We start from the raw sequence: 8,791 nt of genomic DNA on the forward strand, positions 1-8,791 counted from the left end.
AAGTCACCTACTTGACCTTCAGCACAGATAACTCTCAGTTCCCAGGAATCAACACCTGAGTCTGGTTTTTTCACAGGTGGCTCCAAGGCTTAAGTCTGGTTATCTTAAGTACCAGAGAGGAGAGGAGATGTGCTCAGGCTGTTCAGCCACAACAAACCATTTCAAAGGGTCCCTATAAAAACCCTGTGGATATGCTGTTTGGGGCCATACATTGGCAAAGGAACGTTGGTCCTGGTCAGTCAGTCAGCTGCTTTACAGTTGGTTGCCTTCCCTCTCAGTGTAATACACCTGTTTTGACTGTCACAGGTGAATGTAACATTCCCTTTTAGTGGCTGAGTAGATGCAACAAAAGAAATTGTAGTTCCATATACATAAGGAACCTATGTGCAAAACAGCAAAGACTTCAACAGCTAGTACTGTGACATAGTGAGAAAAGACACTGCTTGTGGCACCAGCATCCCACCTGGACTCTGGTTAAAGTCCTTTTGGCTCTGTTTCCAATCCCCCTTCCTGCAGAAGATGACCCTAAAGCTTGGGCCCCTGACCCACTTAGGAATCCCAGAAGTTTTTTCTCCCCTGTTAGGATCAGTCCCACTCCAGCTTTAGCTGCCACTTAATTAGTGAACCAAGGGATGAAAGATCTCTCTCTTTAGTCCACTCCCCACATCTCTAATTCTGCCTTGCACATAAATAAAAAAATTTAAATAAAAAGGAATTCAACAAAGCACTAGCAAATGGAACAATATCATAATGGAAGAATCGTACATCATGATCAAAAGGGATTTATTTCTCAGGAAATATGACAATTCAATCTATATTAATCAAGTGTTATATACCACAATAGACTCAAGGACAAAAATTCAAATATTTCCATAGACACAAAATTATTTTTTTTCTGCTCCAAAGTTTCTTTCCTTCTTGTTGGGACTATTATTTGAATCCATATGTGATTGAACAGTACATGTTTTGATCCTCTTTTAACATTTCTTCAATGGCATATATTAACCCATTTTCAAGCCTACAGGGAGCCATGCAGTTCTGGCAAACAGTGCAAAGGTGTAAGGAAGATGGCCCCCCTGTTGACAAAGCTAAGAGGAACTTCTAGCTGGAATGTCTCTAATCACCTCATTGCTGCCTCGCCTCTTGCATGAACACTCGATCAACTCTGATACTTGGAATTCTCTTGAGGGTGATGTTTTTCTGCACATGTGAGAGGATTTCTATAACTGGTGTAATACTGGATACTGAATATCAAGCATGTTTGGCAAAAGGGTCTTTAGTAACTGAAGATAATGAGACACAGCTAAAAGCAGTCCTGATCTTTCTCACTACCCTTTAACAAAAGAATAATAACAATTGAATCAGTACTAGGAGAAGGTGATGGTAGTTAGTGTATGACTGGCAGTGAAAATCTGGGCAAACAGAGACTCTAAGGTGGTTTCTGGAGAGATTTAATTGTACTTGTAATGGCAAAATTGGCAGCAATTCAGAACTGTTGAACTATCAAAACCAGTTAAGCAGTGCCCTCCTTTACATGCACCATGTCAGGGACCCTGGGATGGGTGGGAGGTTAGGTGGGCTTCTCCTTTTATCTTCCCCCTCACCTCAGAAACAGAAAAGGAAAAAGAGAGAGAGAATGTGGAAACATTGGCCTTACCTACCTCCCTGCAGCTCTTGATCCTCTGTGCCCTAATCAACTGTGTAAAGATTATAAAAATAAAATAATAAAAAAATAATAAAGCAAAAAAGATTTAATAGGCATTAATGATATATGTCTTTATAAATTTCATTCATTTCTAAGCTTTTTAAAACTTTCTTCATTCTTGATTTTGAAAGTAATATTAGTTTAAGTCAAATGAATATTGATTTTGGATATAAGTAAATCACCTTTCACTATGTAACCACTTGTGCTGACAATCATGGCGTTCCTGGCCTCAGCCAGATGACTGCAGGTCTGAATAAGTAATGGCTTACTGAGAAGCTTTTCTTTGAAGTGAAGTGATTATAAAAATTTTTAGAATTATCTTTGTAATTATTCTTTCAACCATGATGTAAAAATGAAAAAACTGGATATTTGTGCAAAGGCTTGTGATGATTTCCGTACCAATAAAGAAGGCAGGTTTTTGAGTTGTCCCTGATAAGCATCAAGTCATAGTGGTCTATGCCTTCCTTCTCACCAATTCCACAGAGCCTTCATAAGCTCTGAACACAGCTGGAACTACTCTCCAGCACAAGTCCAGTGAGTTTTAGTATTTAATTCTTCATTAAATGCTGTTATTTCCCTCCAATTTTACAGTAAATTTCAGTACTAAGACACATATTTCATTGTTATTTTTCTTTTAAACTTTTATTTCCATAGATTTACAGAAATTAGAGGAGCCATAGAGAAAGATCATTCATCTACTGATTCAGTCCCCAGGGGGCTGCAAATCCAGGCCCGAGCCAATCTGAAGCCAGGAGCCAGAGCCTCTCTGAGTCTCCAGTTCTGGTAGAATCCCAGGGCCCTGGGTCATCTGCTACTACTTTCTCAGGCCACAAGCAGGGAGCAGGGAGCAGGGAGCTGCAGCCAGACATGAACAATGCCCACATGAGATCCCGGTGCTTGGACAGGGAGAACTGGCCAGTTGAAACAGTCCACTGGGCCTTTTGATTGTTTCTTAGTAAATCATTTTCTCTTTGATTTTTTCCTTTTCATTCAATAGTTCTTCTATTAGCCTCAGATACAAATATCTGAATCGTCTAACAAATAAATCTCTGTTGCCATTTGAACTTTCTAATCCAATATGAATTTAAGCAAGAAATAGAATATTTCCTTAGTAAGCAATGAATGAGAGTCTACTTCAGTTAATATGTCTTTCATTTACAGATAAATTTTTGAATGAAAACATAGATACGATTTTGGCAATAATACTATGCTATGACACTTGCTTCCTCATTTGTGTTCTGCTTCATAACAATATGTTTTCAAAACAACCTTCTCTAAGTACAAGTCTACTATAGATTTGTACATCAAAACGTAGCATTTGATTGGTAGACTCTTTAAACAAAAATGAAATTTATTTTATGTATTAATTCTAGTGATATTTGTGTCAGATCTTTAAGATCTTGTTTGTACAGTTTTTCTCCTTCTGTTTTTATCTTAATAATTTATCATTTGATACCTTTAAATATCATGTCCCTTTTAAAATCAAATACATTCACTTACAACTTGATATAAATAAACCTGTACTATGTTATAAGAGATTCCATTACACATGATTTACAAATTATATATATATGTGATATATATATATATATATTACTGTGCCATGTTCCTTTCACAATGCAAATCATTTTAATGCTTTATTACCTGCTACACAAAAGTACTTTACTACTTTTGTGTGCTTAAGTCTGCTGGGGGCAATTTCATTCACTGGCATCAAGAGCATCTGCATGAGAATCTTGCAATAGAGTCTTAAATGTCTCAGTGAGAGCACTGAGGGGCACCTTCCCCGGAGGGAGGGTCCTGTCATCAGGGTCCTTCATCAGTGCACTTGCTGCCAGCTGGGCAGTTGTCCTCTGTCACTCCTCCTGATGCCCAAGGATCTTGCTGTCAGTTAGTGTGGCTTTTAAGGGATTTATCAAAAATAAATGCAATAGCAGAGGAAACCATAAAATGAAATGTGTAACTGTGGCAAATCCTTTCCTAATTGTTTGGATGAAAAATAATCTCCTTCAGTGAGCTTCTTCTACAAGCAGATTTGAGAGTAGTGCTCTCAAGCTTGGGTCAGACCTGTGCTGAAGCATCACAGGAAAAAGTAACCCATTTAGTGCAAGAACACTTTGTGTAGATAGGAACGTCTCTGTGCATTGAGTAGCATGATGTTCCCTGAAGAGTTCATCCATTGCTAGCTGTAGTGCAGAAGCTGGCAAGGAAAGGAGAGCAAGCACCATGCTCACTTACAGCTCTTTTGTTATGGGATGAAACCTTTAGGCCGATGTGTGTATATGTGTTGTGTCTGTGTGTGCGTACATGTTTATGTGTGTGTGTGCATGTGTGTATGTATATGTGTGTATGTGTGTCTATGTGTGTGTGTGCATTGTGGAGCTGCTCACCACTTTCAAAGATTTCTATTAAAGCAACGTGTACTATTACATAGAATGCCTTCAAATATGTTAAAGTATGCACAGTTGTGATCCACATATAACTACTTGCTTGAGATATGAAACTAAATACACAATCTATATATCCACTGCTATTTATTTCTGTACAGGATATATTACTTATTATACACTGTATGAGATAAATAAAGCACTAAAAGATGAGTGCAAATTCACAACATCAGAAAAGGGACTTTGATTCACAGGAGTTGTACCGGAAGTATGCAAAAGGGTTAAGTGGTTTGTAGGAAAGTACAAGTAAAGGTGATTGTCTCTTTTTCATAAACTTTGTAAGGGCTGCTTAGATACGTTCTCAATAAATTCTAGTTGCACCTTGTTGAATGAATTTGTGAAGGAAGGATCTTTCAAATGTGAGCAAGTGGAAGGGAAAGATTTTTAGCAGTGAAAGAAAATGGCACAGAACTCTAGGAAGCTCAGAGCCATATGAGTATCAATGAAAATTTAAAATATCAATTTCTTGAATTTTACATCATTTCAACAAGTGTGATAAAAACATACCAATTATTACACAAAATGTTAATATCTGATATACACTGACTAAACCACAGAAATTTCAAAGTTTTATTTTTGCCATACTTTATGTATTTTACTGTGAAAGGCAGAGAGAATTATCAGAGAGAGAAAATAATCTACAGAGAGAACTCTGGCATCTGGTTCACACTCTTAAATGCCCAGAACATCCAGGACTGGGCCATTGCAAACCAGAATACAGGAACTGGAGTCTGTTTCTTCCATATGGGTGGCAGAGACCCAATTATCAAAGCCAAGAAACTGAAATGAGAAATAGAGCTGGTATTTACACCAGTCATTCCAATGTGGGTTGTAGTCAACAACCAACATTTGAACTGCTATATAAAATGTTTGCTTTAAGTGGATTTTAATGATTTTAGTATCCACTTGCTATAAGAAATTCACTCTATATACCTACATGACTGTATAAGTCATTCACATACTCATATGAATATTAAGGCAGATTGAAGTTAAAATTGAAAAATTGTGACATCAAAAGAAAACACAGAAGTGATCTGGAATGACTATGTTAGCATCACACAAAGTATACTCTTGAACATCAATAAAGGAAGATATTACCAAACAATATTAATTTAACAAGTAAGTACACAAATTATAATTGTATCTTGATCAAGCAAGAAAGTTTTAGTCTGTTTCAAGCAAAAAAAAAAACTGATAAAAATTATCAGAGAAATTAAGCAAATCTAAAATTATCGCTAAGAATGTCAACACTTACTTTAACCTAAACCATGCAGGGCTTTGGGCTGTTTTTGTGTGTTGTATCTTAGGGTGAAAGAGAGTCTGAAAACCTTACAGTTCCAAGATTACATAAATGAATTACACTGATTAACAATTGGAGGATTTCCATGCCTTTTCAGTAAGCTGGATGTATGGATATCTACAGTGCTTCATTCTTTATTTAATTTTAAATATTTTATGCATTGATTTGTTCTCAATAGCCCAAAAGTGTTCTTCTTATTCTGTAGGAAAGTAAAAAATACCTCACCTCTATTATCAATGGAGATATTCTTTCCTACTAAAAAATCCAGGAGCAAGACCAATATCAAAGTTAGCTCAATGAATTATTAAGCTTCTAATAGTTAATACTTAGAAATAACAGAACCATAAAACTCTTATGAAAGTTGTTGGTATGCTCAATGAAGGAAACTGAGGATTAATCAAAAATTTCTACAAGCACAGTAGAATTTTCACTTTAAAATAATCCAGGCTTATCCCTAATCAACAGATCATTATACAAATGAATATCTAAAAATTAACTATAGTCTATTAAAATATGGGAGAATAAGTTTATAAAAGTGATTTAAACCAATCTAATTAATTAATGAAAGTTAATAATAGATAAGTAGAATTTTCACATATATGCTGATGTACAATTTATGTCAGTAGAAGCATGTAAGATTATCCAAAATGAATGTATCCAAGAAGCTGCATTTTCCTCTGCTAGTCAATGTCTAATGTGACTTTCTCAGACAGTTTGGAAAGATGGGTCTAGGTAGGACACTTTGAACCAGAAAAATGCCTCTAATAAGCTTCTGAAAACACACATGGTGGAACACAAAACTGATGACTACTAACAGTTTGTTTCTCCTGTAATATTTATTGCATTGCCTTTTGCAAAAAGACAGAGAGAAACACAGAAATAGAATTTTCTTTGGTCTCTTCCTTAAACGCCAGGAATTATTGAGACTGTGCCAGGGCAAAGCTGGGATCCAGGAACTCAATCAAGGTCTTCCCGTGACTTATAGGAATCCAATTACTTGAGTCAACACTGTTGCCTGTCATAATTGAAGAAGTGGAAAACTGGAGTCAAGAACCAGAGCTGGGAATTGAACCCTGGTACTCCAACGTTGCACTTGGGCACATATACAGCTGGTTAAACACTTTCTCTATTTGTCAAACTTATATTTCACACATGCTTGCTTCAATTTACTGTCCCATGCATGGGAAATCTTCAATGTCCCCTGTGCATACGGAGTATTTTTTAAAACATAGATTTCTACATTACAAGTCTAATCCAGCATGTTCTCTCTGAATGCTTCATGCTTGACTGCAGCTTGATTTCTCCTTTGAATACAATTTAAATCTTACTTCCTACAGGAAAACTTTTATATCTATCTATCTATAGATAGTTCTATGGAACTATAGAAGTTCTATGGAACTTCCAAATTTTTCTTGCTTAGACTAGTCATCATTTTACTGAATTATATACCTTAACCACTGTTGTGAAAGTCCTTTGAATCTTATTTTTAACAGATAAAGTTATTTATCATATGCAACATGATTTGAAATACACACACACACACACACAGAATGATGAATGGTTAGTTCTACATCAGCAACTTTTATGACCTCACAAAGCTATAATCATTCATGTATCTTTCCATGCTCTAACATATTTATAAGCTTTGACACCTTCGTGTTTTTATTCCCAAATCTGCCTCATTTCAAAGACAATTTTTATTGTCTGTTAATGACTATTTATTGTCTACTGTGTGGAATATCTTTCTTATTTCTTTCCATGTCTCATAACATCCATATTAAAACACAATTTCCTTTTGATTAAAAAATGCTGGAGATCTAAGATTACACATTGCAGCAATTCTGACTTACGAATCCTCCTGATCAAGGACTTCTGACACTGCACAACATTGTTTACTTGTTTGGTGGCCTACCTGGACTAATTCTGTAGGTTCTCTCTTCAAAGGACACGAGATCTGAGGCCATCGCTCAGTTTCTGCTTGTTGTGTGCATTTTGTAGTTGAATTTCCTAGGAGTGCTTTCTCAGTCATCATAGCTTAGTAGTCAGCCCATCATTGTCCAGAACTTGAGCCAATGAGATTCTTCTTACCTTTCACCATTATGTCAGTGAGTGACTGGAGAAATGTGTTTCAACTAAGACTGACATTCCCATCCCACCTTTACTGAAGGACTACCAGCTCAGGGCTCCCTGGTTTGTCTACCTGGACTCAGCCTGCTGCATGTCCATCAGCTTTTGGATCCCAGCTAGTCAGGTCAGTGTCATCTCAAAAGGGACCCTTTCTTGCTGTCTCCTACTCCCAAATTCCCTACTGAATTCTGACTGGCCAGCCTCTTTGGTGTCTGCCCAACTAGTAGGACTTTGAGATACTAGTCTTCACTAACGTGCATCCCACTCTAATCTCCTCTTATTCAACAATGTCATTTGGTTTGGCCTTCAAAGACTCCAAGCAAACACACACACACACAGCTCTCAGCCACAGAGATGTCAGTCCACGTGTCCTGCCTCTCTGCTTGGGGCATGACTTCTGAGCCAAGGAACTGGAATGGCAGGTGGTGGTTGATGAGAACTACCACTCTCCATCACCAAGACTTACAGAGAAATTTTGGAAGGACTGCTCCTCAACAGTATGCACTCTAGTCAAACTCCAAAGACTACAAATGACTTTTATAAGAAGATATTCAGATTATATTACTTTATTTTGGAGGAAAAAAAGATAGCAATTTCTTCACATTAGCAATCTTGAAGTCTGATGTGAACAAATTCATTTTGAAATCCAATTTGTCCCCAAATTCCAGGAAGCATTTTGGCCAATTGGTTTTAACATAATTTTAAACTATCTCCAAATTGTATAAACTGTAAAGACAGAATCTAACCCTTAGTGAATCTTTTCTAAAAAATTGGTTAGTAGAGCATTGATGCTATTGAAGTATAAGAAGGATTCATGTTTGTGCCTGGGATCTTTTTCAAAGTACTTACCTCCTGGTAAGGCAGAAGGTAAAGTGATCTCCCCCCACAGCTCCAAGGAGTCCAGCCTTGAGTACTTCAAATGCAGGGACACTGACCACAATGTGGAAATTGAACAGATATCATTTGGTCAAGCAGATACCAAGAATATATTCAAGGTACTCCTGTAAAGGCATTGGTTAGACACTATTTCGTTATTTCCCGTGACACTCTGTGAACTTTGATATTTACCAAAATTACTTCACCTAACCAGTTTCCCGGTAGGACACTGAAATTCAAAGCTAGGATCCAAACTGCTAATGAAAATAGCATTCCCAGCAACACCACCCCGCTGCTGCAGGAGCGTTTAAGCTTCGTATGACAGGATTTTCCAAC

The sequence above is a fragment of the Ochotona curzoniae genome, unplaced genomic scaffold (genome assembly GCF_017591425.1).
Source record: "Ochotona curzoniae isolate NIBS_2020 unplaced genomic scaffold, NIBS_Ocur_1.0 contig_430, whole genome shotgun sequence".
Classification (NCBI taxonomy): domain Eukaryota; kingdom Metazoa; phylum Chordata; class Mammalia; order Lagomorpha; family Ochotonidae; genus Ochotona; species Ochotona curzoniae.